At 45.0% G+C, this 27,373-nt stretch overlaps 1 protein-coding gene and 1 long non-coding RNA gene across 2 annotated transcripts in view; one reads left to right on the top strand and one right to left on the bottom strand.

Moving 5' to 3' along the window:
- The window catches only part of Nedd9 (neural precursor cell expressed, developmentally down-regulated 9), a 170,648-nt gene that overhangs the window by 67,384 nt on the left and 75,891 nt on the right, over nucleotides 1–27,373 (top strand). The window lies entirely within an intron of this gene.
- On the bottom strand, nucleotides 397–27,373 carry LOC132649196 (uncharacterized). The gene is made up of 5 exons (XR_009587641.1): nucleotides 27,053–27,373; nucleotides 12,009–12,119; nucleotides 7,770–7,897; nucleotides 6,625–7,640; nucleotides 397–714 (listed from the first exon to the last, which is right to left on the bottom strand). It is a non-coding gene; the product is annotated as an uncharacterized LOC132649196 (long non-coding RNA).

Here is a 27,373-nt window from a genome sequence, read left to right as displayed (position 1 = left end):
CCCCAGACCTAACTCATGCTCAGTGACTCTCATTCACAACATCCAGTGTGGCGCCCAGAGACGCACCATCTTAGCAAGTTTTGTATGGCTTTCTAGCATGCAGAAAGACTGAAGGCTTTCTGATTGAGGTCGTGGATACCAATCTTGATCATACTACTACATAGCTAGGTCCTGCAGTTTTATGCTGCAGTGATGCCTGCAGATGATCCTTATTGTCGTGGATTCTGGGTGCGGGTTGATGTGCAACACAGCAGGTCTTGGAGACCTCTTCCTCTTGCACAAATATCACATCTTCCAAAACGAAATCATGCACAGACCATGTTAGTTACTGGATGAAACCAATTCTCCTTCTGGTCCTCCAGTTTTACTGAGGTGTAAGTCAGCTCTGAAAAGCAATTTAGTACAGAAAGGTCTTTTATTTGAGGATGTGGATCCCCTGGGCTTGTCTGGGGAATGAGAAGCACATTCAAGAATGGAGTGCCCTGCAGGTGTGAAAGCAGCCTGCAAAGACGCACATCTGGACCGAGGCTTCATTTTCTCCTCGGATGCCATTGCCCAAGGGTTTCTATGTCTCGCTGTGACTCATCAAGACCAGCTGTGGAAATTTCCCATCAGGAAGACAGACCGAGGTTCCGGGAAGGCAGCAGGGTGTGTGGTGCAGCAAGGAACTCCGACGTGCCAAGGAGCTTTCCCTTTCTCCTTAATGCTAGAATCCTTGAAGCAACACACAAAAGAAGTATACTCCTCAGGAACTCTACAGTGGCCTCATGTTCACCATAAACATCACAACTGGGGGAGGGTGACTCCTCCCGTCCCAGTCTCACCCTCGACCTCTCGGGTTTTCCCTGGTTTACTCAGAGGAGCATCTTTCTGTACGTAGTTTATATAGAGTGCTATCTGCCCCACCCAAATTTATTTCTATCTTTGCTCCAGATTGTGCCGGTCTTTAAACATTAGCTGGAAAGCACCTTAGTCAGGATAATGCCATGGTAAACTGTGTTAACACGCAATCCTAGTGGCTACGCACAGTTCAAATGAGTTCTTTCCTGAGGGGTCTCCCATGACTCTCCTGGTCAGCTATGCCCGGGAAAACTGGGGTTCTTTCACCACGTGGCTCGGGCTTCTCTGGGTCCCTCACTTCCTGCAGTGTTGATGAAGTAGGGAGGAGGTGGGAAATGGAGGAAATTGTTCCCGCTAGCTTCCTGTTGGCTGGAATTAAGTTACTGGCTGGATCCAAACTCAACTCAAAGAAGGCAGAGAGATGGACAGGCACACAGAGGACAAGAGTGACTCGGCCTAGTATTTTCCATCTTAACTGCCTGCACCAATATTTATCAATATATGAAGGTGCTCAGGAAGTGCCAAATATGGTTGACCCTTTATTCCAGATCTTAATCTCTAGGGCTCCAGGTTGAGGAAATCTGTGACCACTCTACCCTGAAGCCACAGTCCCCAGGCAGTGCCTGGGGGTCTGAGAGCTGTACAGATGCAAGCTTCAAGGAGCAAGCTCCAGTAGCAAAGTCTAATTATGGGAACTACATCCTGGTTCCTACGGGAGGTACAATTACAGTGGGGAAAGCTGAGAAAACTAGAAACTGAGTATGTGTAATGCTTCACTCGGAGGCTGGGTCGCCCCTGAAGGCTTATGTTTTGAACCCAATTCTTTCAAGATAAGTTTAAAGGGTGGAGACAGGGCTTCTGGGAAAGAAGTTCTGAAGGGAGCTTGGCTTGCAGCCATCATGTGGTTTGGGGAAAATGAGTCTGGAAGGGTTGTCCTTGGGTCGGATAAAATGTGAAAAGAAACAGGGGCTTCCGAAAAGCACAGGATAAAAATGAGGAAATGGGTGTGAGCCACCAGGGTCTCCTGGTGGAATCTGAGGACAGCCTGGGAGAGTGATACGTTGTCCGCAGAGAGGCCTTTCTGTGTGGTGAAAATCTGCCCATCCACCCCTCGCTCTCGCCATCCGTGAGATCCAGGGCAGTTGGTTCCACGCCTGTGTTTAAGGACCTTGATGATTTCTCACTTGACCATTAGAGAATTTGAACATCTATAAGATCAGTTTGGGGTTCTCCTTATCTATCTATCTATCTATCTATCTATCTATCTATCTATCTATCTGTTTGGCAGGGTGGGTGGTGTGTCATAGCACACATGTAAGGTCGGAGGACAACTTTTCAGGAGTCTACGCTATGCAAGTTGCCTGGTCGGAACCCAAGTTATGAAGCTTGGTGGCAAGAGCCTTTGCCTACTGAGCCATCTCACAGGCCCACCTCTGTAGGATCTTCAGCCTGACGAAAAACTTGTATGTTACTAACCCATTTGTGCGTTTGTGTGTGTGTGCGTTACATTTATGGTGTGTAACAGAGTCATAATATCCATCCCAGGCCAGTTACAATCTCCCTGCCTCCGTCTCCCAAACTCTGGGACTGTGAGCCCATGTATGACAGGACTTGGTTATTGCTGTCCATAGTGTTAGGGCTCTTGAAGGAATTATTTAACATTCTGACTTTTCTTCTCCCATAACAAGTAGACAGAAACAGATAATTTAAAAAAAATAGCATCTTCCACTTGTCTGAAAATGTTAATAAAACCTGTACATTTGTAAACATAAAGTTAAGTAACAATCCAGGTATGGCATCACATCCCTGTGATTCCATTGTGCCTCCTACCCTGACAACTAAGGTTTAAGCTCAGACTTTGCCATAACCAATCCATGCTCAGAAAAACCCATTCATCTTGCTGGTTTCAAAATGACTGCTAAAAAATGGGCAGCCTATTTCCCCAAATGGCAGGGAAAAAGCACACTTGGTAAACAAGGAACTTATGGCGTTAACCTCATAAAACATTTGCACAAAATGTAAAGGAGCAAGAAAAGCAGCATCGATGCAGTTAGCTGGTTATGGAAGTAAGCCAAAAGCCACCCATCTCGCTGTAAAAGAGAGGAACTTAGAGCCAGGCTTGGTGGCAGACATCTGTAACTCTAGCACTCAGGAGGCTGAGGCAAGAGGATCCTGACTGGAAGGCTAGCCTAAGCTAAGCTACGTAGTGAGGCCCTGTTGAGAGAGAGAGAGATGGGCATAGATGTGCCTCAAACTTCAATGATGGAGTTTTTAGAAGAGGAGAAACAGTTGGTTGCCAGTTAATGAGCAGAAAGTCAGGTAGCTGACTGAATAGGAGTTGATCAGCAAAGAAAGCACTGTGAGAATCAGGGTCACAAAGACCTTCTGGCTGCAGAGCCCATGTGCGTGGAAATAGCCAGAGAAGACGTGGTCTTGCACTATGGTTCCCTGATACACTGTTATCTCTACCCAAGAGAACTGCCACCATAGCTGCAAAGCATGCTGGTCTCCTCACCAACTGTTGTTTGTTAATATCACTCTTCTAATGGTAGGTGCAACTTCCTTTGTAAGCATGCCAACAAAATCGCTTAGTTGAGCCTAACAGCTCTCAGGCCACTGTGTACTCTTCAAGGTCGACAGCACAGTGAGGGATGGATCCACCTGGGCAGACGGAATGTTGCTTAGCAACAACACCTCGGCCTTTCCTGTGAATGAGACTTGGGTCATAGTGACATCATCACATTCAAAGGTTGTTCAAATGCTGCAGCCGACTTCAGTGGCTGGATAGTTAACTCTGGAGCAAGCCAGAAACAGGCCTGCGGGCTAAAGGGCTGGAAACATCCAAGACCATTTCAACAGGGCATTGCACCTGTGACTCCATCACAGCTTCCTCAATGACAGCAGCACCACTGACAGAGAAATGCTTTCCAGGTTTTCCACACCTCCTTCCCTTGCAGCGGCAGCTAGGTGAGAAATACACCGACAGCTCGTTGCAAAGTCCAGCTTGCAAGACCGTACCACGGTCCCTCTCACCTCTTGAGTGATAGGTATGGTAAGGCTTACTGTTGTGCCTTCTCCACTCTGCCACAAACCCCAACTCCATCTGGAATCTTGGGCACGAGGTATTGGATTTTACACAAAACTTGTAAAAGTGAGAAGAAAAAAGAAATAACTTACAAGGATCACTATAGAGCCTCAGGTAGGAAAACCTAAGACGGCACATAAAGATTAGTGATGAGCCAGGCTTGGGCTGAAACAGGGCAAGCCTGGAGACACCAGCTGCACCTTTCACACTCAAGACGGAGCCAAGAAGCTGATCTCACAGAAGTGGAGTAGAACACTGGCCAGCAGAGGCTTGGAAGGTCAAGAGTCTAGAGAGGAGAGATGGAATGAGGATGGTGGATGGGTAGGGAGAAGCACTGAAGGGAAGAGTGACACGAGGGTCTGTGGCACAGTAAGGAACTATATCTTATAACTAATAAAAAAAAACAAATTGGTAGAGACAGTTTTGGATGTGCCCAGCACAAGGATAAGTGTTTGAGGTGGGCGAGCCTGCTATGTTGCCTACTTGTGCCAAAACCTCAAAAAGGCTTTTGCAATAGAAACGCATGAGGACGCCTGTGAAAATGGCACCTCTCTCTGGACAGTGAACTGCTCTGACTCCAGAAGTTCCCTTTTACACAGATTTTTTTTTTTTTTTTTTTTTTTTTTAGCACTACTTCTTGACCCCTCTGGCCTTCCCTGGGCAACCTGTCTCTTTAATTATTTAAATTTCCCGGAAACATGCCTGAAAGAAACATAGATATGCTGGTTTTGTGTGTGTGTGTGTGTGTGTGTGTGTGTGTGTGTGTTTGTCTGTCTGTGTGTACCATGCACATGTTTATGAGAGTTTGTATCCATATGCGTTCTGGCTTCTTTTACTAGACACATTCTTTTGAATTCTATTCAAGTTTCGTCCCCTCTTACCGTTGCTGCTACCTTGTCTGAGTGGACCACAGTTTACCTGCGTATGTTTGAAAGACACTTGGGCTTGCTCTCAGCTTGGGGCAGTTAGGAATAAAGTCCTCCAGATATTTATGTTAAAATATTTGTCTGAAAATAGACCTTCCTTTCTCTTCTATTTCCCATACACGAGAACAGACCTCACATCTGGTTTCACCACATCCTTGTCAACACTTGGTGCTGTCGGATTTTTTTTTTCTTCTTCGGGTTTAGCTATTTTAAAATTGGATGGGGTGACGTTTTCTGGATTTCGTTTGTGACTGGTGATGTTATAAACCTCTTTTCATGTGATTGTTCGTCATGTGATGTTCTCTTGGGTGTGCACCTGTTTGTGGAGGCCAAGGGTCAACACTGTTTCTTCCTCGGTGACTTCCCATTTTTGTTTTTGAGATAGTTTCTCTCACTGGCCTGGGGCTCCCTGACCCAGCAGGCGGGGCTGGCTGGACAGCATGCCCCAGCAACCTACAAGTCTGTCTGTCCAGGTCTAGAATCACAGTCCCATGTCACTGTGCCTGGCTTTTTTCTTTTAAAGCTGGGCACTAAGGATTCGAATTCAGTTCCTCATGCTTGGACAGCAGCAAGCACTTTACCAACTGAGCCCTCCCCCTAGACACTCACCCCTTCTGTTCGCTCATCAAATGTCTATTCAAGGATTTTACCCATTTTAAGAGGATTGCTTTCCTATTGATGAGACTGAGTTTCTTGTCTAATCTTATTTGGTCAAACGGATGTGTCGCTGTCCATTTTTTCCAAAATCTGCCTCGTTTTTTGGTTTTTTTTTTTTTTGTTTTTTCATTTTGTTAACAATGTCTTTAGAGGGTTAAGTGTTTTATTGCAGATGAATATCTATTCATTACTTTATTCTACGGATTGTGTATTTGACATGCTATCCGAGGTTCTAACCTTTGTCTAGCACAAAGTCACAAACATTTTCTCCCATAGTTGGTAGTTTTAGGTTTTACACTTATCAGTTGATATTTATATGATAAAAGATATGGAATGAAGCCTCTCCCTTTCTGTGTTGGTACTGTATTGTACTGACACCATTTGTTGAAAGGTCTGTTTCTCCACTCAATTTTATTCGCTCCTTTGTCAAGTCAGTTATCCGTGAATGTGTTGGTGACGACTCTATCAAATTGACCTGCTTTTCTGTAATGTCCTTCAGTCATGACGAGCATGGCTTTGTGAGTCCTGACCCTGAACCATAGTATTCCTCCAAGCTCCACTGTAAAGTGTCTCTCTCTTAGCTTGTTGTGGTTTCTTTTGTTAGTCTGGGCCGTCTGTTTGCTCATGAAGTAAAAGTCTCTACCAAAAGATTGCATTAGGATTTTGCTTGGAAGGAGGGTTGCCATCTTACCAGTATTGAGTCTTCTGGTTCTTGAACATACTGTGTGTCCCTATTTCTTTCATCTTTTCTTCTGTAACATTTTATGGGTTTTTGTTGTGTAAAGAAGTCTTGACAGGCAGTGGTAGCACACACCATTAGTCCTAGAACTTTTGAGGCAGAGGCTGGTGGACCTCCAAGTTCAAGGCCAGCCTAGTCTACAGAGCAAGTTCCAGGGCTACCCAGAGAGTTCTTGAGAGCTCTCAGCCTAGGAATAGAGAAAGAGTGAGCAGCTTTCTCCTCTGGAGGAGCTTAAGGCCCAGACCCTCAGGCTTCCTTCAGCAGCACACTACAGAGACAGTAGTACCCATTCCCCAGAGCTCTAAGTGCTGAGAAAAAGATCCAGGCTGTGAGGTTGTGAATTCAGAGACCTGGGTTCAATCCCAGCTCTTACTTACAACTCATGCTTGGAAGATTCAGTCTCTCTAAAGCTTAAGTTTTCTGGTCAGATGAGGATTCTAGCACCTTCTGGAAGGCTTCTGTGAAGATAAAACTCAAGAGACGCTCAGAACTATTCCAGTCCCGTGATAAGCAACTGATAAATACGAGCAGTAAGTAGTAGCCCATGTTTGAGTCAATGGTACGTTAAAGCCAGAAAGTAGGTATTGTTGGCTTACAAGGCAAACTGGGCCACTGGGTTAACAGCTTTGGGTACGCCTCTCACCTGCATTGACCTTTACCAGCTCACCAGAATTTTCCAAAGGGAAATGCTGTTCTTCAGATTATGTGGCTTAGCCTCCCAGGGATCCTACCTTGGTGGGCAAATTCCCCGTGTTTAGCTTTACAACTAGTTCTTTTATTTACTCACTGCCCATCTGGAGGTATGGGGGTCTGGAGGCAGCTTTGCTAATTGTTTCCCCTTATTACCCCTGAAATCTAAAAGCCTGACTCCTCTAGAGGGTGACTGGACCCTAAAGACTGGTTCCAGAGGCCTCACTTACTATATCAAGCAGGTGGAGACAAAGGACTCCAGGACTGGCTACCTTAAGACCTTCTCTTGATTGATCTGGCCCCAAATATTCAGAGACGAGGTTCGAGGTTAGAAACCAGCTTCAGCCAGGCCGTCACTCAGAACCTCCCAGAAGCTCCCCCCGCCCAAGCTCCCTGGCCACCCAGCTGATACCTTTGTTCTCAGAGATAATTGAGACAAAAAGCCTTTGCTCCTTTGGTGACCAACCAGGGAAGAAGTCTCCAGATTAAGCAAGGAAAGAGACTGCAAGAGGAAAGGAGTTTGCAGGAGTGGTGGGACAAGAAGACCCATTTGCTGGTGTCAGGCATGATGACTGTTGAATTTCTCCTTGCTTGGTTCCCTGGCTTCTGAGCTCACAGTAGATGGAGGAGCGGTGAGCCTGTCAGCCATTTTTCACATCACACTATCAGCTTGCTCAGCAAGCATGTAAACAAGAGGACTGGGCTGGAGAAACACAAGAGGGAAAGAAAAGTTGTTTGGTCTGCTGTCTAGAGCACAGTGCTGGAGCAGTTCAGCCCAGTCCAAAAGGAAAACACAGCAATAACAACTGGAGTTCACGGCCCACACTCACACCTGTGCTGCCTTCCTTCGCTGTCATCCTGGAGCACTCCCAAGACGGCAAGATGGCAAGTTGCTGGCTCATCCTCTCTCAGCACCATGACCTGACAGGCTTCCAGAAAGGATGGAACTGTCATCTTTTTCTGTGAATCAAGGGTGAAGAAACCTCAGTTCTGCTAAAGGTGGACAGGTGCAAGTATTTTACAAATATTTGCTGTCACCTGGAGATTCATCATTTTATCTGGTACCCAGAAAATAGAGGTAGGAGGAATGAGAGTTCAAGGCCAGCCTGGGTCCCCTAGCAGGACACTGTTTTTATAAGGTATGTGTGGGGGATAGCTCGAGTGATGTAACTGTCCAGGAAAAACAAACTTTCTAAAGGTCATACTTTTCCTTTACTTCCACTAAAGCATTTGGACAATCATTCTGTTTATTTAGGTGACTCAGCACAGTGACTGTGGTGTAATAATTGATGGTAAGGCATCCACAGGCCTAGAAGCAGTTTGCCCAGGCTTTAAATGATCCCTGATCATGGATACATTATTTAATGTCATTTTCAGATCCTGCATAAACTCTGCAAACTCTTCTATAACCTCCCAGTGTATGGCCAGGACTCTCTCTATAGCCCCAGAATTATCCGTCTGCCTGTCATCTGCCTTCTAGCAATGGCCACTGTGGGCTAGGACAGTGGTTCTCAGTTGTGGTAGTGAGATGACATCTTGTAGGGGTTATGTGTGCCTGTGGCTCTACCAGCTATCGATTGGGTACTGACATGCCATAAACATCCTTAGGTGTTTGCAGTCTGGGAGCCACTGGAAATATGAAAATAATAAGCTGTCTGTTAGAAATGTGCATCCAACCAGTTTATGCATGATCTGAGATGTTCCTACGAATAAGCTGAGTGTATGAACCTACGCATACACTCACCTACTGGTGTGGGTTTTGAGCTCTTGGGTCTTGCATTCTTCTTTCTTGCTGCTCCAGCAACATGACCTCAGCTTAGGGAGAGACCGGCTGATTCAGTAGTTAGATGCCTCTGAGTGCAGAGCTCTGCCTAGCTTCAGACCTCGACTGTGGCACTTTCTGTGTGACTTTAGATGAGTGTCTTAACCTCTCTATGCATCAGCCTCATAGGGAAAGTGTAAAGCAGGGGAAGGACTCAGTGAATCTGGGCAGGGAAGCATGCGACAAACTGTCAGTACTCTGGACCCTACAGGGAACTGGATTCGCCCTGGGTGGTTAAGGAAGAGAGACATATAGGTGGCAGATAGGAATCCCGAGGAGTTATGGCACCCAGAGGTTAGTAACTGTTGGAAGCCGCTTGTAATCGAGGCAGGAAGGGGGAGAAGGGATTGTCAGTACTTAGGACAAGTGAAGGCTGTGCAGTTACAGCACCTGAAGCAAATGGGGCACACAGCCAGGCACAAGCCTGTCTGCCATCCCAGCTCCTAGGAGGCAGAAGCAAGAGGGTGGCAGTTTTAAGTCCAGCCTGGGCTGCATAGTGAGACATTGTCTCCAAAGGTGGTGGTGGGGGAGCTGAGGACTTCCATCAGGGGTGTGCAAAGGGTTGAGTTCAATATCCTACCAGCCCTACTCCATCTCTCTCTCTCTCTCTCTCTCTCTCTCTCACACACACACACACATACACACACACACACACACACACACACACACACAAAGAACACACAGTATAAATGGAAAGAGAGGAGAGGAAATCCCTAGCCTAACTAACTCCTTCCTTCCAGCCTCTCTCCCCTCCTACTGGAGACTTACACTGGCTGGCTCCCCACAAAAGCCAAAGAAAACATGGAACCCACAAGCAGAGGATGAATCTGGCAGGTGCAGAAGCAAATAGCATTCACCAGCGCAGTGAGCTACATTCATAGCCCCTGGACCTGGAAAGTTCATCAGGAGCCAGCAAGGTTACATAACACCAGCTGTGGCACCTGAGACAGATTGGCCCCTCATCCGTACTCATTCCCCAGACTAAGATGGGCCAACACCATGGCGGCCAAAGTTCAATTGTTTTTATAAGTACCATAAGTTCTTCGGTTACTGAGGACCCTGAGCATATCCTGCCATGCCTGTGGACTAGAGCCTGCCCCTCTCTGCACCTTCCTCTTGTGCTCCTCTTCCACCCTGCCCCTGCAGATCCAAACACAGACCTCCCTCCTGCTCCCTGCCTCACTAATCTGCACATCCTGGAGCCTAGGATGGCCCCACCCTCTGTAGTGTCTTCCCTCTCTACTTCGCTGTCCCCAAATGCCTCTTTTCTTCTCACTCATGACCTTTACTACAATGGAGAGACTCTAGTCATCTACCCTCCTACTCTCTGCACAAGCAGCCATTCTTGGCTCTCCTCACATTAGCTCCACAAAACCTTCTGGGGTGCCTCGGCACCTGCCAAGAGCTGAGTGGTGTCTACGGAAGCAGAGGATCTTCTGGCAGCTTCCATTGCAGGTGTCAGGGCGAGAGGCGGCTCTTGCAGGAGGTATCTCTGCCATCAGCCAGCTCCCTCTGGGCTTTGCCACTGCCCTAGTCTGCAAATACAAATGATTAACGCTAGGTTCCTGTCCAGTCTCAGGACTTCCTTGTTCTGTGTTGATATGTGGGCTTGTCACGGACACTGCAGTCAGTGGTCTGTCTTCATTTCCAACATTAAGGTTTCTCCAGATCCTACAGCCACACATTCCCTTGCCATATTTAATTAAACTGTTCTTTGCTTCTGCCTGAGCTCCTCTCTAATCCCTTGGGCCCCTCCCTGCCTTCTGGTCTGCACTCATTGTGCTTTGCCAGTGGCTGTTATCCTGACCCCTTCTTCCTCACAAGTCCAGTGCAGTTTATGACTATGTTTTCCAAAGGAAAGAACAGGAACCCATGCTTGGCGCCTCCCAGAACCTTGTGCTTGGTGCCTGTAAAGCATAATGAGAGATCTCCAGACAAAAGAGGGTCTTGGTGCTCAGGAAGGCCTGGCGAGCTTGTGTTTGGTGGGAGCTTAACCAGAGATTGGACTCTGGTTGAGCGCAAAGCCTCAGCAGCCAGAACAGAAGTACCAGTTAGGCAGTCACACCCTATGGTTCTTTATCTAAGCCTAAGACCTCAATCCATCCTTGTTTTCAAAGACTTGCTTTATATTAGGAGAGGATGATAGGGCAGGAGAGTGAGAGGGAGATTTTATAGTGTATAATATAAAGACCATTTATACTTCATGTTCTAAAAGGAACCTGAGTGTTCCCAATCCCTCAGCACGGTCACAGTCAGTGGTTTGATCATTCTGAGTTAATCTCCAGCCACAGGGTAGACAGTGGTTCCAAGAATTGTCCAAGCCAAGAGACTCAGAGTTAAGGAAGGAATGCAAGGGATGACGGTGGGAGAGGAACAGCCACCACACAGTCTCAGGAGTGGTTGGCCACTAGCCAGAAGGGAAGAGTGGGCTCCAGAATGGCTCTGTCTTCATTTCCCCTTCCCTGAATACTCAGCTAGCTGGAGAGCTGGAGGTGAGATGGGATGCAATTTGCATAAGGTGCTAATTGACTGCCTTCTCAGATCAAAGCTCTCTGAATAAAGTACACCCTTCAGGCTTGATTCTTCACTGCCATTTGTGGCAACGGTGTAAGCGTTTGTATCCTGGTTACAAAAAGACACTGTGGGATAATTTGGGCTGGCATAGGATGAAAGCTGCTTAAGTAGAACATCAATAATAACAAAATATCTTCATGTTTCAAAAAAAAAATCTGTGACATTAGCATTTTCATGAATGAAGACACATTCTTATTCAAGTATGGTGGAGTTTTTGCTGGATTTCTTCATCTCTATTTCATATGCATAATTTAGGTGGCTGAGAAATGTCTCCTACTTTCAAATCTCGTGTGTTGATTGACATTTTGAATTCATGACAGTATTGCATGCATACGGAATATTGACCTATCAGTGGCTGAAGATGGATTTAAAGATAGCTTCTTAGAGCTAAAACATTATAAAATAAAAATGATATGACCTTCTTCTTGTTGGCCCAGGAAGAGGTGGGGTTTGCACTCCTGTCTCCTTTTCTCACTTCCTTCAGTGTGGTGTTATTTCAGCAAAACCAGCACCTTCCCCTACTGGGTCGCTTGCATCACTAGACAAGGATAAACAAGGCTTAATCCTGAGCAATTCTGAGTAATTCCAAAAAATACCTCAGGTCCCAGTTCATGTAGATGAACTCAAAATACGAGCAAACCATTAACTTGTCATAATAACACCTGTTGTGCTTACCTGGGACTCTGTCTTCGCATCTGTCCCATTCTGATGACTGCTGAACTTGCTGCCATCTCCCCAGTAAGAAAGGAAGATACAGTATATATTCATGGTATGAAGTATGATGCCCTGAAATAATATCAAAGTTCAATCAAGTTAATTAACACGTAATTATTTTGAAATAGTATAGTGATCATTTCTTGACCTTAGTATTCCTAACGTCTACTCTCTCAGCAATTTTTAGGAATGTAATCCTCTGCTGTTAACCATTGTCACTGTGATGTACAAAAGAGATCCCTTGACCTTGTTCATCTTGTCTACAGTTGTGTGTCTTTTGAGGTACATCCCCCTCCTCACAAGGCCCATATACTCAAGCTTTTTAAAGTGCTACATATAAAATGAGATTGTGGGGCTACTTGCCTTTTTGTCGTTGGCATACTTGACTTAGTCCAGTGTTTCCCAGTTTTGTCTATAGTGTCCCAGATTCCTGAGGAAATGTTTAAAGCTGAGGAATAGTCTGTGTGAGTATGCCTTGTGTGCATGTGTGTGTGTTCACATCTTTTATATCAGTTCATTTATCAATAGACCTTTCCATATCTCATCTATTGCAAACTGTGCTGCAATGACAGCAAGGATACAGATACTTTTTTGACATGCTAAGTTCGTTTCCTTTAGACAAGTATCTAGTAGAAGGATTGCTATATCCTATGCAAGCTTTGCTTTTAATTTTTTTTGAAGCATCTGCATACCATTTTTTATAATGGCTAAACCAGTTTCATTCTGTCCAACCGTATACAAAGATTCCTTTGTCTCCACATCCTCTCTGGCATTTGATGTTTCGGAAGTTTGGGGTATAGCCATCTGGACAGATGTGCTGTGGTTCGCCCTGTGCTTCAACAGGCCTCACTCAGCTCAGCACTACCTACTTGGAGCATGGTCCTTTTAACCCACTGGGACCATGGGGCAGGTAGACTGAGACATGGATGAAGGAACTTATCAGTAGGAAATGGCAACTCACAGACATTCATTCTTCTGGAGAACAAGAAGGCCACACAGAAATGTCTGCAATAAAGTGAGGTTTATCTACACTGTTGCACCCTTGCCTGGTAGAAAGACCCAGAGTGTGTAGCCCCTGCTACAGAAACCTTGTACCAAGGGCTGATGACTGACATGTGACTGGGACATCGTTTCCAGCTCTGAGCAAGGATCTAAGGGCATAGTCTGGATGACCCATGAGAACAGATGCCAGGCATACTCCCTACCCATGGGGTTAGACACCCGGGGGTCAGATCACAAGTGTTGATTCGTATCTGTGGTAATAAACCAGCTTTATTACTCCTGTTAAACTTTGAGAGGAGGCTACGTGCAAACTTGACCTGTTCAAGCGGAAGCTCATGGCAAACAGCAACTTCAGTTCTAACCTGATTCCTGGGCTTGGTGCAAAGCGGGCACTTGCAACTTTCTCTCCATAGAACAGTTTGGTTTTGCTCTGAGACGGTTTTAAGAAAATGACCAGGACAAAAGAGCCCACAGTTGTTTTCGCACTGTGGTGTTTGGCTGACCGGCACCATTAGAAGTGGGTAAAACAGATTTGGAGAGGGAAGAGCTGTTGGCGTGGGCAACTTGGAAAGTTCTAGTGAGGAAAGACCCGGTCATACAAAAAAGAACAGAGCACTTCAGATTCCTAGCCACCCACACGGGAGGGTTCGCTCATCTTGGCACCTATGGAAGGGCAGCTGCTTGGGTGGATAGAGGTGTTTCCCGAAGAGCAAGGCCAGAAACAGGTGATGCACCAAGGATACAGGTGCCCTGTGAGTTCCTGGGTGTCCATTTCTGCCTCCGTTTGTGCAAACAACGTCTTAGGTGATGCAGATCTTGATAACATTGACACAAAACCTTGAAGTAAATGAAGTCATCCTGAGTCACTAGCAGGATGAACTCTGCCAGCTGGAAAGGGAGCGTGGCGCTCAGCCCAGGGTGGGGCAGTGTAAAGGGCAGCATGAGGGAGGTGATCCAGTCACAAGCCTCCGCCTCTGTGGCATTGTGTGTGTGGTGTTTGTCACGCTCCAGGCTGTCCTCGCTGGAAGCAAACTTCGCTCCTTTGCATGGACTTGTTTTCGTAAAAGCTAAGTTGAGAGGCATTGTACATTTACAACTTTGCTTTTGGTTTTTTCAGAAACCAAGTCTTTCTGTGCTACTTCTTATAATGTTTAATGTTTTCATTATTGTTTGACCACTTTAGAAACTATGTAGTACAAGCTGGCCTAGAGTTCACTGTGTAGATCAATCCTTTCAGGATTACAAATCTATGCCACTTATATATACATATAAGGTTAGCATATACATACATATATATTTGGATATATATATATCATATTAAACATTTTCAAGAATGTTTCTGTAAGGGCTAGGCATAATGGCTTTCACTTAGAATCCCAGCATCAGAAATCTGAGACCATCTTCAGCCATCTAGCAAGTTTGAGGTTAGCCTAAGGACTACATAAAACTGTCTCGGAAAATCCAAAACAAAAGAAATAAATCAGATTAAACAGTGAGAATACATCTGTTGGGTTTAAGCACACAGCAAAGTAGAGGTGGGTGATTGTATGGCTGTATAGTTCTCAGTATCACAAGCCTTCCAATATATCTCTCTCTACTTTGTCCACCTTTGAGGAACCAAGTTAAACTCAGCAACAATTAACAACAGACCCTTCTTTCCATAGGCTAACACAATGCCCACGGTCCCTTTGAAAACCTGCTAATAATCAACCTACAAAAACAAATAGAGCCCAGTGTCTGACACTCCCCAGACCCTGCTGCTGTGGGAGGCAGGGTCAGGTGTGGACAGGCCAATGGCTGTGTTGGGGTGCAGAGAGAAGCAATTAATTGAACCAGGAGAGAAGGGGAAAGCAAGCGGGCAGTTCTGGTGGCCAAAAAGGAGTTAAAACAATCCCATGTGCGTATGGGATGAACAGTGCCCTTCTTTGCACACTTGAGGGAGTGTGTAGTGAAGTGTGACTAGAATGAGGCTGGTAACAGGAAGGGGACCTCCCAGGGCGGCTTCCAGTTATTCTCTCTTAGACACAGAGACTTCTCTGTGGTCTCACTTTTTTTTTTTGGCTCTGAACCTCGATCACACATTTCTAGGGGCTGTGTAAGCCAAGGACAGTAGAGAGGGCAGCAAGAAACTAATCAACCTGACATTAGGGAGGAAACAAAGAAATAAGGGCTGCTATTCATGAAGAATGGGAGTTCCTCTTTCTCTAGCGAATGACTTTGAAGTAAATTCATCAGGGGCAGTTTGCCTAGACCAATGAGAGAAACTTTCACTGCAAACCTGGACCAATACAACTGTGCATGTAGCAAGAGACTGTAAAAGGAGGAGACAGTTGTTTCATTGTATCTGCAGGTTTTGAAAGCACAGCATCTATGACCTTGCATCTTCCACTCTGCTTGTCCTTTCCTAGAAGAAGCATTGACAGGTGAAAGGAGCATTAGACTGAAGAAGGACCTGTGGATAGATAAAACAGGGCTTGGTGGCGCAGACATTTATTTAATCCCAGTGGCGGAGACTGGGAGGTGAAGGCCTGAAGATCATTCGTAAACATAGTGTTTAAAGTTAGCCTGGCGTTTATGAGACCCCCCCATCTCTTAAAAGTAAATAGGTGTATCAATGGAGGAGAATGGCAAAATAGCTTTGTTTTTGTCATGCAAGTTCTCCTTTGAGAACTTAGAAAGGCAAGCTCCTGGGCTCAGGATCCAAGGGAAAAAGCAGAGAAGGGGCCCTTTCTGGCTTGGCAGGCTAGCTCTGCAATGGCCTGGCCTCTGAAAGAACAGCTGCCTCCTGTGGTGGGCCACCTAAGAATGCTTGGGCAACTATACAGAAGAACCAAGGGCAAAGACGTGTCCTGTGGTTCGTGGCGGTTTCTCAATACTCCAGCCCAGTTTACAGAGCAGTGGCACGAAGAGCAGCGGTGTGTGATACAGTCACTCCTCAACTATGAGGCTGTTTATCATCTCCTTACCGACAACAGCTGGAGAAATGGCTGGGTGACACGGGGGAGGTGAGTGCTGAGAAGTCAAGGGAGTCCAGACTTGAGGATAAAGACTCACAATGTCCTTGATGAGCTGCTCTTCAGCCCCAGCCAGCTCTAACTAGTGTGGCACGACCCTGACTCTGCCCTTCACAGAGAAAGGAGGGGTGGAGTGAAGAAACAAAACGGGAGAGCCCAGGAAGTCACTACAAATTTAAGCTCTCCTGCACTCAAGCACTGGGAGTCCAGAGATGAATCGCCATGCCTAGCAAGGCTAAAGACTTTTTACCTTTATCTTTTTAAGTCCTGCGTTGATTTATTCTCTCAGAACGCTTCGCATTTCTGTGGGTTCAACTGTGAAACTCTTAGCACGTGCCTTTCCCTCTTCTCTTGGAGCACTGCCCTCCAAGAAGTAAAAGGGCTCTACCTAAACCTGTTCACTAAGATCATCCCCAGCCATGGTCTGGAAGCCCGCTACAACAGACAAGGTCCCACTCTACCTGCATGGGTTTCCCTGTCCTACTGAGGCAGGAAACCACCTTGAGTAAGGAGATCTGAGCTCTCAGGCTTGTGTCAATTGAAGGCAATGCCCTGGTGCCACTTATCCACAGCTTGCCTTTGTGTTGCCATCCTTGTTTGGAACACCCGACCTCCCACCCAGTCCTTTCTCTGGTCATCTCACTTCTCTGCTTCCTCCTTAGAGTACCGCCTTCCTTCTTTGGGTTCTGAAGCATTTCTAGGGCTGTAAATGACTAGTGAGGGCAATGGCCCAGAGGGTGAGTGGCCTCTACCCCAGGCCCTCGCTGAGATGGATGACAATTCTGAAGACCTGTTCCCTGGAGTCCTACCAGGTCCTGTGTGCAGATTGAAGCTCAAAAACAGTGTACCTCAAAGTCTACTCCCACAGTTTCCTTACCTCAGAGCCATATCACTTGATAAGACAAGGAAGTTCCTTCAAGGTCTCAGCTGTCCTGAAGTGTCCATGTTTTTGTTTGGGCTAGATAAGTGTTGCCGTCAGTCCCGGTAAGGGAAGAAATGCTGGTGGCTGGTGATCACTGGGGAATTTCAGAACAGTGTGGCGGTACCTGGAAATCCCTGACACACTGAAGAGGGGAGGGGGACCTTGGAGATGCTGTGATCCTAGCTCCTTTTAGTCACAGTTAGTCACCACTTACTATTTTGTAATCAAAGAAAATAAAAGGGGCAGTGTGCTTGGCTTCTCAGTCAAAGTTGGCAAGTTGCTGGAGAGCACTCTAGGCGAACCCTTTCTTTTCAGTTGGGCTCTGTTTTCTCTTTTGTTTATCAATAAGGAGTGCTTATTTCTTCAGCCTTATTCTAGATTAAACTCAGAGGAAGTTAAGAGATTATTCTTAGAAAGTCCCTGGGGGGGAAAGACGAGTCCCTGAAAGTGAGCGTTCTCTCAGAACATAAACTGGCACAAACCAACTAGAAAGGAAGCCATGTTACCACCACAAACTGGATTTCTCTCTAAGGAAGAACACGAACAGAACAAACTAAGGGAAACAGCCATCTTTCTTGGCTCCTCCTCCCACAATTCTCAGCAGCTCTCTGAAGAACGTGCGACATCAAAGCTTAGAATGGAGTTGTTTACGTTGCCGGGCAGTAAGAATGACCTATTGTCTGCCTGTCCAGAGTCCAGAACAGGACTGTGATGGCACACACTCCATAGACGGACCATTGCAGAGATGAGAGGTCAATCCTGTCACACTGCCGCTCACATTCCAGCCCCAAACTCGTGGCATGTGTCTGTGTGTGTGCATTCCTATTCACATATGTGCAGATGCCAGAGCTCAACGTTGAGTGTCCTTTTTAATCACTCTCCATCTTAGCTTTTAAGCAGGGTCTCTCACTGAACCTGAATCTCACCGATGAAGTTAAGCTGGCTGTCCAGCAAGTCCCGGGGTCCTCCTCTCTGCCCCCACCACCGCCGGCTCTGGGATTACAGGCACACGTACACACCCACATCCAGGTTTTATGTGGGTGCCATATGTCACACTGAGGACCTCACGGCTGAGTGGCAAGCCGTCTTCCTCAGTCCCACCTTGAGCACATTCTTCCTACACTCGTTGGATTAGTTAAGATGAAGATGCTTGGCCTGTCATTACGTATTTCAGAGCTAAAAGATATCACCACTTTTGTATGAGAAATGCTTTCAGGAACCTGAGCCTTCTTTCTAAACTCAAATATCCCAATTTTTCAACCTTCAACTTTATTGAAATTTCTTATAAACAAGTAAAGTTTCTCCTTCCAGTTTCAAGATTAGATTTTCTCTGGAACCAGATTGAAAGCCCAGGATATGATATAATGTTCCCTTTTTGGTCAGCTGAAAAAAATATCATTTTAGCACCTTGCTTCAGGCACTGACAAATTCTTTATTGTCTTTAAAAGCCAATAACTTGAACTATTATTTGAGCTTTTATTAATAAATGGCTTTTCATAAGCATAATGATTCTGGCAGGAAAGACAGCTTGGAGGTTTTAAGTGTTTCTAGGACCAGAGTTCAGATCTGAGAACCCATGTTAAATATAAAATGCAGGACGGCCTGACAGCCTGCCTGTGGTCTCAGCCTTAGAAAGCACAGAGGATCTGTAGAACAAGCTGTCTGGAGAGACTGGCCACATCAGCCAGCTCCAAGTTTGACGGAGAGACCCTGTGTCAATAAACAAGACAGAAAAGCAATGGAGTACCATACTGCACATCCACCTGGGGCCTTCACACACACATGTGCACATCATACACACAAACACACTAAAATGGAAAGGGGGGAAGCGTATTGATTCTATTATTTGTTTTGATTTTCAGATTTACAATGCTATAATAGCTGCTGTCTAGTTTTAAAGTCAGGGAATTCTTCATTGTAAATTAACAGTGTTTGGTGGTTTGAAAGAGAATGGCCTCCCCTAAGCTCCTATATTTGAATGCTAGGTCCCCAGTTAAGAAAAACCAGGAGGTATGGCTTTGTTGGAGGAAGTGTTTCATTGAGCGTAAGCATTGAGGCTTCAAAAGCCCACACCATTCTTTGCTAGCTCTCTCTTGGAACAGATGTTATAAGATTTATTGGGCTGACAGCAAAGTTTCTTCTTGAATGCAGCCATTCTCCATTTGTATCTGGGGTTTCACTGCTGACTCAGAAGTTCTGTGTGGTAAGATCATCCCCCCACACACACACCAAGCAGATCTAGTCTTGCTGTGTTAACTTACTGATTAATGTAACTGTCTTCTAATAGCCTGGCTGGGCGTCCTTGGCCAGTTGGAATTGAGATCAGAGATCCCCTTCAGTCAAGGTCACCAAGTTACCACTGGGAACAACAACCTCCCTTGGTTGGCTTTGCATGGCTGTTGACAACTACCATTTCTCCTTCTTCACCCAAAACCCTGAGTTTGTTCTTAGTAAATACACTTGGGTAGGCACTCAAAGGGCAGAAGTAGGAAGACTGCCACAAATCTGAACCCAGCCTGGGCCACAGAGTAAGTTCAAGGCCAGCCTGATATCTATAGCAAAGCCTTGTGTCTTGGAACAGATGCTATAAGCTATTTATGCTAACAAGCAACCACACACCTCCATAATGGCCAAAATACAACACAAAACAAAAACACAAACTCTGAAAGAGCTTCCTTATCTAAAATGGGATACTCTCCTCAAAGCTCACACTTATGAATAAACTAATGCTCCATGAACAGCTTCTTTTTTCCCCAACTGCATATAGATTTTGTTTATTTATGATAAACTACATCGAGTAAGATCAGTTCTGAAACAATCACATGTAAAAGTTACATTCAAAATATAACTCATCTGTGTTGGTCAACCTTGAAAAAAATACTATCTTGCCTATCTGGGCGAGTCTAGAGTTTTATACCTAAATCATTCTCTATCATATCTTGTATTTATTTCTTAAAGCGTTTTAAAGACTCTAGGGTGAGATGTCTTAAGGTCACCATGGTTAACATTCAGTTCTTTGTCTCATGCTAGCCTGACCTTGAAGGACGACTGATAATATCTCTACACAGCTCAAGAAATTAGCTATTAAGTGGTCCCCAATTAGATGCTTTTCTTGTCATTGTGATAGAGCAACTGAAGATGTACATGGCTCATGGATTCAGAGCTCTCACCTGTACTAGGAGAGAGGGCGTGTCAGAGCAGGGCAGCTCCACCACAGCTGGGAAGCTGAAAGAATACCTGGATATAGGGGCCTCACCCAGACAGAGCAGCTCTTCCCATTGCAGGAACACAACATTCTCATTGACGCACAAAGAAACACTCAAACAAAGGGAAGGAAATTAACCTGGCAAGATGACTTCTTCTTGGAGAAAGGGATTGCCACAACTCAAGCTAAGCTACAAAGCAGTACACATGGCCAAGGTGGCCTCTGTCTTCTATCCTTAACTCAAGATAGAGCTTGGCTACCCCTCATTGGCTGAAGTTCACCCTCACAGTCTACTCCCAGTTGGATAATTTAGAAAGCAGTGCAAAGAAGATGGAGAAAGGGGAGAGTGCCCTGGGCCATCAAGTTCAGAGAAGGCAGCCAGGGCTTTGTGTAAACAAAGCTGGGAAAAACTAAAAGATTAAAGTACTTTACGTAAAGGTTTTATAAGGCTGGGGGATCTGTGGAATATTGGTCCTCGGGCTAGCCACTTTTGATTATATATATATATATATATATATATATATTTCTAATTAATACTCCCTAGAAACTTCTTGACAGACACACCCAGAGATGTACTAAAGAAGCCTTCCTAATCCAACTATATTGACAATATTAACTGTTCACACACACACACCCAAAAGAGAAAATATTTATGTAAAACAAAGTATTAAAAAGGTTTGTTTTGTTTTACCTTTGAAACAGGTTCTTCTTATATAGCCCAAGTTTGCCTCAGCCATGGAATCCTTATTCCACCCAGCCCTAGGATCTCAGGTGTGAGCCCCATGCTCCACCAGTTGTTTGAGGTTTTTTGTTCCTTTTGTTGCTGTTGTTTTGCATTCCATTTTCTCAAACAACGTCTCAGGCTCAGGCTGGCGCAGAATTCACTATGGATCCTAGGCAGAGATTACACTCACAGAAATCCTCCTGCCTCCACCTCTTGAGTGTTAGGATTACAGGCATGAGCCACCAAACCTGGTGGGTGGTAACTCTTAAACTGTAGTTGTCAGTGTTTGTATTAGTTACTTTTCTATTACTGTGATAAGACACCATGACCAAGGCAACTTATAAAAGAGAGCGTTCAGTCTGGGGCTCATGGTTCCAGAGGGTAATTAAAAACCATCACCGTCGTGGTGAGGAACATGGCAGCAGGTAGGTGGGCCTGGCCCTGGAACAGTAGCTAAGAGCTCACACCTGATCCAGAAGCATGAGGAAGGAAGAGAGACAGAGACAGAGAGACAGAAAAGTGGAGAGAGGACTCACTGGAAATCTCAAAGTCTACCCCCAGCGAAGCACCGCCTCCAACAAGGCCACACCTCCTAATCCTTCCCAATTTGGGATTTAGCATTCAAATGTATGAGCCTTTGGGGTGGGGAGAGGGGGCACTCTCATTCAAACTACCGAAGTGTTAGAACTCTATTGGCGGCTTGGTAGGAAGAACGAGGTTTGTTTACTGATGGGATTAGATACTGGAAACTGATGACATTTTATGGTTTTAAACAAGCTCTGGCTGCCCCTCACCTGCATGCCATCACAGCTGAACTGTGCACAGGATGCCACATATTTCCTTTCCTCTCTTGGTTGTTGTTTTTGTTTTTGTTTTTGTTTTTTAAGGCAGGGCATAATTTTTATATAAGCTGTCGTGAAATTCACTATTTAGACCAGGCTGGTTCCAAACTCTTGGAGATCTACCTCCTGAGTACAGGGATGAAGGGCCTGGCTTTGGTGGGTCTTTTCAAAAACAACAACAAAAACAAAACAAAACGAAAAACAAAAAACTGCCTCTGCTTCTGGTGGGGCAGAAGACAGCCCATGAGGGGGAAAAAAAATTCAAAGTCAAGATCTGAAGCATGGGTTTCTAGTGAACGTGTATCAATTTCACATGACTGAAAAACAAAACATTCAAGTCAGATCATCCTAGTTTGGGAACTGTCTATATTTCCATGTGACCTTTGCACTTTTTTTCTATAGCTCCATTTCCCACAGTTGTGTGGTGTCGATTCCATTTTAAGTGAATCTATAGTCCCCAAATTCTTTGACTCTTTTTTTTTTTAACCACTTCAATTGGTTTCCAAGACACAGTATTGGCAAATAAGACCCATAGACGCTGTTTCATGAGCTGTTGAGCTTTGATAGTAACTGTCTATGCTTTTCTTACAACCCTGCAGAATATCAAATTCCTGATGGCTATCTCCGTTTCCAGGCTTTCTGAACCCTGTTCCACCACACTGTGGTCCGGGGTCTCTCCGGCAGTGACGTCAGAGTCTCACTAGATGATGGGCACTGTGGTTCTTCTTAAGAGCTGAGGTGACAGGATGTGGTCTCTGGGCCAGGATCTCTTGCCCAGACGCTTGCCTGTGCCACAGTCACCTCTGTCTCTCAAGACAGAAGCAGAGCAGAGCCTTTCCCTCTGTACCCAGGGGACTCTTTTTCCCTTTTTCCCATTATATGGAGAAGACAGACTACCCTACATTCCTGTCTCTGTCCTGGAAAGCCACCATCTCCCCAATTCTGTCTCCATTCTGCCTAGTGCCCTGCAGTCTCTCTACCCTTGAGCGATCCTGAGGACCCTGCTAGATACTAGGGAATTCTTTCTTGGTACTCTTACTATTCTCACCCATTCTAAAACTGCGCTTATAAAAATAACTAGGAAGTTGCTATCCCATGATTGTATCAGTCTGGTAGGAGTCATTCCCCTCTAGGCAGGAAACCCAACATATACTCTCACAACCCTAAACGTTGCTTACATTCACAGTGGGTGAAGAGACTGTGCCGTGTAGTAGGTTATGCCAAAACAGCACCTTACAGTAACACCCTAAACAAGGGGGTATTATATAATGTTTTAATAAAGGCCATGTATGAGGAACTCTATTAATATGTAGTATGTTTCAGGGAGAAAGTCTATAAAAATATCAAAAATAAGTGAAAGAGAAAGGTATAAACTAATAACACAATCATGAGTCATAGGGTTGGGGACGCCTTCTAAGAACATCATTTGGCAATTTCATCTTCAAAGGAACAGTTCAGGGAACATACACACAAAGTAAGGTGTCCGTGGTATCACCAGGCCCTAGACTATGATGGGGTCCCACCCACTGTACTGGTCCTGTGAATGGCACGGGTTTTATATGGCTTTGTTCAATGACATGATTTCCTTAGGAAGGCGGTAGTATTTTGTGCCTGTGTTAAGGACACTGAGGCACATTGGAGTTTAAAGAATTCCCACAATCGTATACCTAATGAGTGGTACAGTCTAAACTGGAATCTACAGCCAGAGGTTCTTTGAGAAGACAGGGAACATCTCTAGACACAGACTATAGAAGATGAACAACTCTCCATCTTGAGCAAGTTTTGAAGGGACATGGCTTATGGAAGCATATGTTAAACTGTGGGTCAGGATTGAAGAATTGAAACTTGCTTGCTTGCAAGGCATAGGGTGGGGTCTATCAAGAGAAGTTACAAGTTCCCTGGGTCAATGTCCCAGACAAAAATGGCACCTATTGGAACAGACTTCCAGTCCAACCAAACCATGATCTCATGATGTCAAAGGCCAGGAATGTGAATTGGTGTGGGGGTGCAAGTAACAGCCTGCTTTCACTTTCTGAGCACAAGCCAGCCTAAAGCCAGCTCTCTGCAGCTCAAAGGGACATTCGTGTGCCAGACGGATTAAACACTAAGGGAATCTGATACACACACACTCCGGGGAGGGATTTTTCCACTACTCTCTAATCCAATGAAGCCCTGGCCTGGCAAAGACAGTTGGATTGAAAGACTGACTAAATATGCAGAGTCCTTGGAGGGCAGAATACAGACTGTCTACAAGGCAAAGGCATTTTGCCTTCAGTCTGTCTGGATTCCTAATATCTCCTGCAGACTATTAATCATGCAAGCCAGACTCTTGAACCTCTCTTGAATCATTTTACATTCAAAATCCTTCTTACCAAAACAAAGCTACAAAATCCAGCCTGGTTATCCGAGTGGAGTGACTTCAAACGATGGTTTACAGGGAATATGTGACCCTCACCAAATGTCTATTTTAATTGCTTTCAAATGGGCTTTAAAAAAAGAAAAAAAAGAAAAAAAGAAAACTGCACTCACCATCATACCATGAAATCAGAATTAAGAATTAGCCAAGGGCTTATTGTTCATTTCCTTTCAATTGCTTATTAAAACATCAGTCACCCCAAGTTTTTACTATCAGGAATACTGATGAAAATGAAAGAATTGTTGTTCTTCTATAAGACAATTTCTATCAAATTTTATTGAGTGAGAATTCAACCTGGAGTTTACACTTGAACATTACCATTTGGCATTTTCACTGTTGTCTGGTTTTGTATGTGACCTTTACATGAAGCAGACATGATGATTTACGGAGCCACGCCTACCTGAAGCCTAGTTACTGTGCCTTCTTGCTCGTATGCTTGTTCCACCCACGTACAGCACTTCCCAGCTTTCTCTGAACTTCATTCTTTTAACAAATCCACGCTGTGCTGAACGCGAGCTTTTCCGTCTTGTTTCCTGGGATGCGTGGATGGAAACGTTTTCCTCTGAGAACTTTATCCCGGGGTGACAGTTGAAGCTGTGGACCTGTGCTGGTGTCTAGATTCCAGAGGAGTCCTAATCCCCCACTCCAGCCACATATAAATTCCTAGGTTTGCTTCCAACAGAAAATCTGGGACGTGAACAAAGTCTGAGTTTTCCCCAGTAAGGGCAAGCTGTCTTTTTACACCTCAGGGCAGGGACTTGAGACCCATAAACTCTGGGTTGCACAAGCTAGAAGGCTGGACTGGTATGATAGAGCAAATATGTAGCCAGGCAGGTAGAATGTGGCCACCAGTCTGTCATCCTGGCAGCTGTTATCATCTCCAAGATGTCAGAAAAGTAAGCTCTTAGAGCAAAACCAATTTGGGGCTAGTTTTGTTTGGAGATTTCTTAATTTTCCCCTGAGCCTCCCAAACAATTTGAGAGCTGGACTTTGCACATCTAGGCTGACAGCAAATGGGACATGGGCTGACAAATATTCACTACCACAGACCTTTCCAGATCTGATCTAGACACATAGTCTAATAAAACCCTCATTGGGGAATGTTTTACAACACTTACAGCTTTTATCTTGTCTGTTTCTTAAAAACAAAACAAACAAACAAAAATGCTTGGAAGTCAGATGATAGTTTTGTTTGTTTGCTTACTTGTTTTTGTTTTTTTCTCTTTGGTTTTTTGAGGCAGGGTTTCTCTGTGTAGCCCTGGCTCCTGGCTGTCCTGGACTCACTCTGTAGGCCAGGCTGGCCTCGAACTCACAGAGATCCACCCGCCTCTGCCTGCCAAGTGCTGGGATTAAAGGCCTGAGCCGCCACACCCAGCTGGAAGTCAGATAATGTTAAGGAGTTCAAGAGATGATTAACACAGAGATTTCCAGAAGGAACGATTCTCCAAGAAGGAGTTGCTGATTGGAGGACCTCAAGGTTACACAGGATATACAATAATGCCTGTGTGGTCTTCCGAGCGCTCTGGCCAGGGCGGTCTTTCCCTGAATGGATTTTCAGGGCCGAGGACTGGAGATGTTGAGGTAAAAGTGATGGGTGCGTTCCTAATGACAACCACAGATCCTGGACTCTCTCGATTCATGCTCTTAGCGTCTCTGCCTGTTACCATTAATGCCATCCTATTGCCCACAATGTGTATCTCAACTTTTAATTAGGAAAATTAAATTTGTAAAGCAGGTATACTTTTCAACAACAAGGTTCAAGTTTCCTGTTCCTTGAGAGAAATGATTGTCTTTAACGCCTTACATAATGCATGGCAAATAAAAGGGTCAACGTAGGCGAGGAGAATAAACTGAAAAATGAGTCAGGTGTTATGAACCAAAAGATAGATAGGAAGGTGACTATTATTTTATAGAGTGCAACTAATTTATTTCCATTATTAGATTTTATCATAAACTAAGACTGCAGAAAACCTGGATTCGAGCCAGGCATGATGGCCCGCAGTCTTTAATTCCAGTACTTAGGAGTCAGAGGCAGGTGGGTCTCTGTGAATTGGAGGCCAGTCTGGACTAGTGAGATCCTGTCTCAAAAACTCAAAAGAAAACAAAAACCAAACGCCTGGGTACAAATCCTGGCCATGCAGCGTCATTGACGAAGTTATTAAACCCCCCAAAGGCTTGGTTTTTAAAATTGCTTTGCTAATGCTACAAGCTTTTTACATAAGTGGAGGACAGCAATGAACCTAAAAGTAGCAGGTAAACTAAGGGAGCCTACATGGATGTACATTTGTGTCACAATCATTAGTATTGCTCAATGCAGTCTTCAAGGACCCTTGGGGACTCAGCCACCTGAATCCTGCCACAATGGAAACTGCCACAAGCCACCACAAGTCATGTGCCACATCTGTGCTTACTCTTCCAAGTGGCTTAGAATTTACAATAATTTTAAACTAATTCATAATATTTTGGGTTTTGTCACCACAGTGAGCCAAGAAAGGCATGATCACAATTTGGAAATTAGAGAAAACAAACCACAGAGGGAATGTTTTTACAGCACACACACACATGCACACAAACACACACACACACACACACACACAAACACACACATACACACACACATGCACACACACACACACACACACACATGCACACACACACACACACACAAACACACACATACACATACACATGCACACACACACACAAACACACACATACACACACTCATGCACACACACACACATTCATACACACATGCACACACACACACATTCATACACACATGCATGTGGACACAGATCACTCAGCCATGCACGCATACACACACCACCAAATACCCTTTTAGTGCTGAAAATAATTCTGATAGGTGTGAAAACATACCTTGAAGAAGCAGAAATTGTTTTTCTTCTTTTATTAGCAAACATTCTGTGTCTTCTCTTCCTCCTCCTTCTCCTCCTCCTCTTCCTCCTCCTTCTCCTCCTCCTCCTTCAGTGATGGCCTCAGCTAGCTTGGCAAGGTACCAAGAATCCTCACATTCTGTAGGACCCTTCATCCATGACCTCTAACTGGCTATTGCTCCTGTTCAGTAAGTCAATCCACTAAATGCTCAGAACTGTGCTGACAATGAGTGGGGAGAAAAAACCTTATTTTCTTCAGCATCACCTTTCTCACCCTTGTCCGCTCGTGTGTATGTACGAGGTC

Source organism: Meriones unguiculatus, chromosome 19, assembly GCF_030254825.1.
Source record: "Meriones unguiculatus strain TT.TT164.6M chromosome 19, Bangor_MerUng_6.1, whole genome shotgun sequence".
Classification (NCBI taxonomy): domain Eukaryota; kingdom Metazoa; phylum Chordata; class Mammalia; order Rodentia; family Muridae; genus Meriones; species Meriones unguiculatus.
This window is presented reverse-complemented; position numbering and strand designations above follow the sequence as displayed.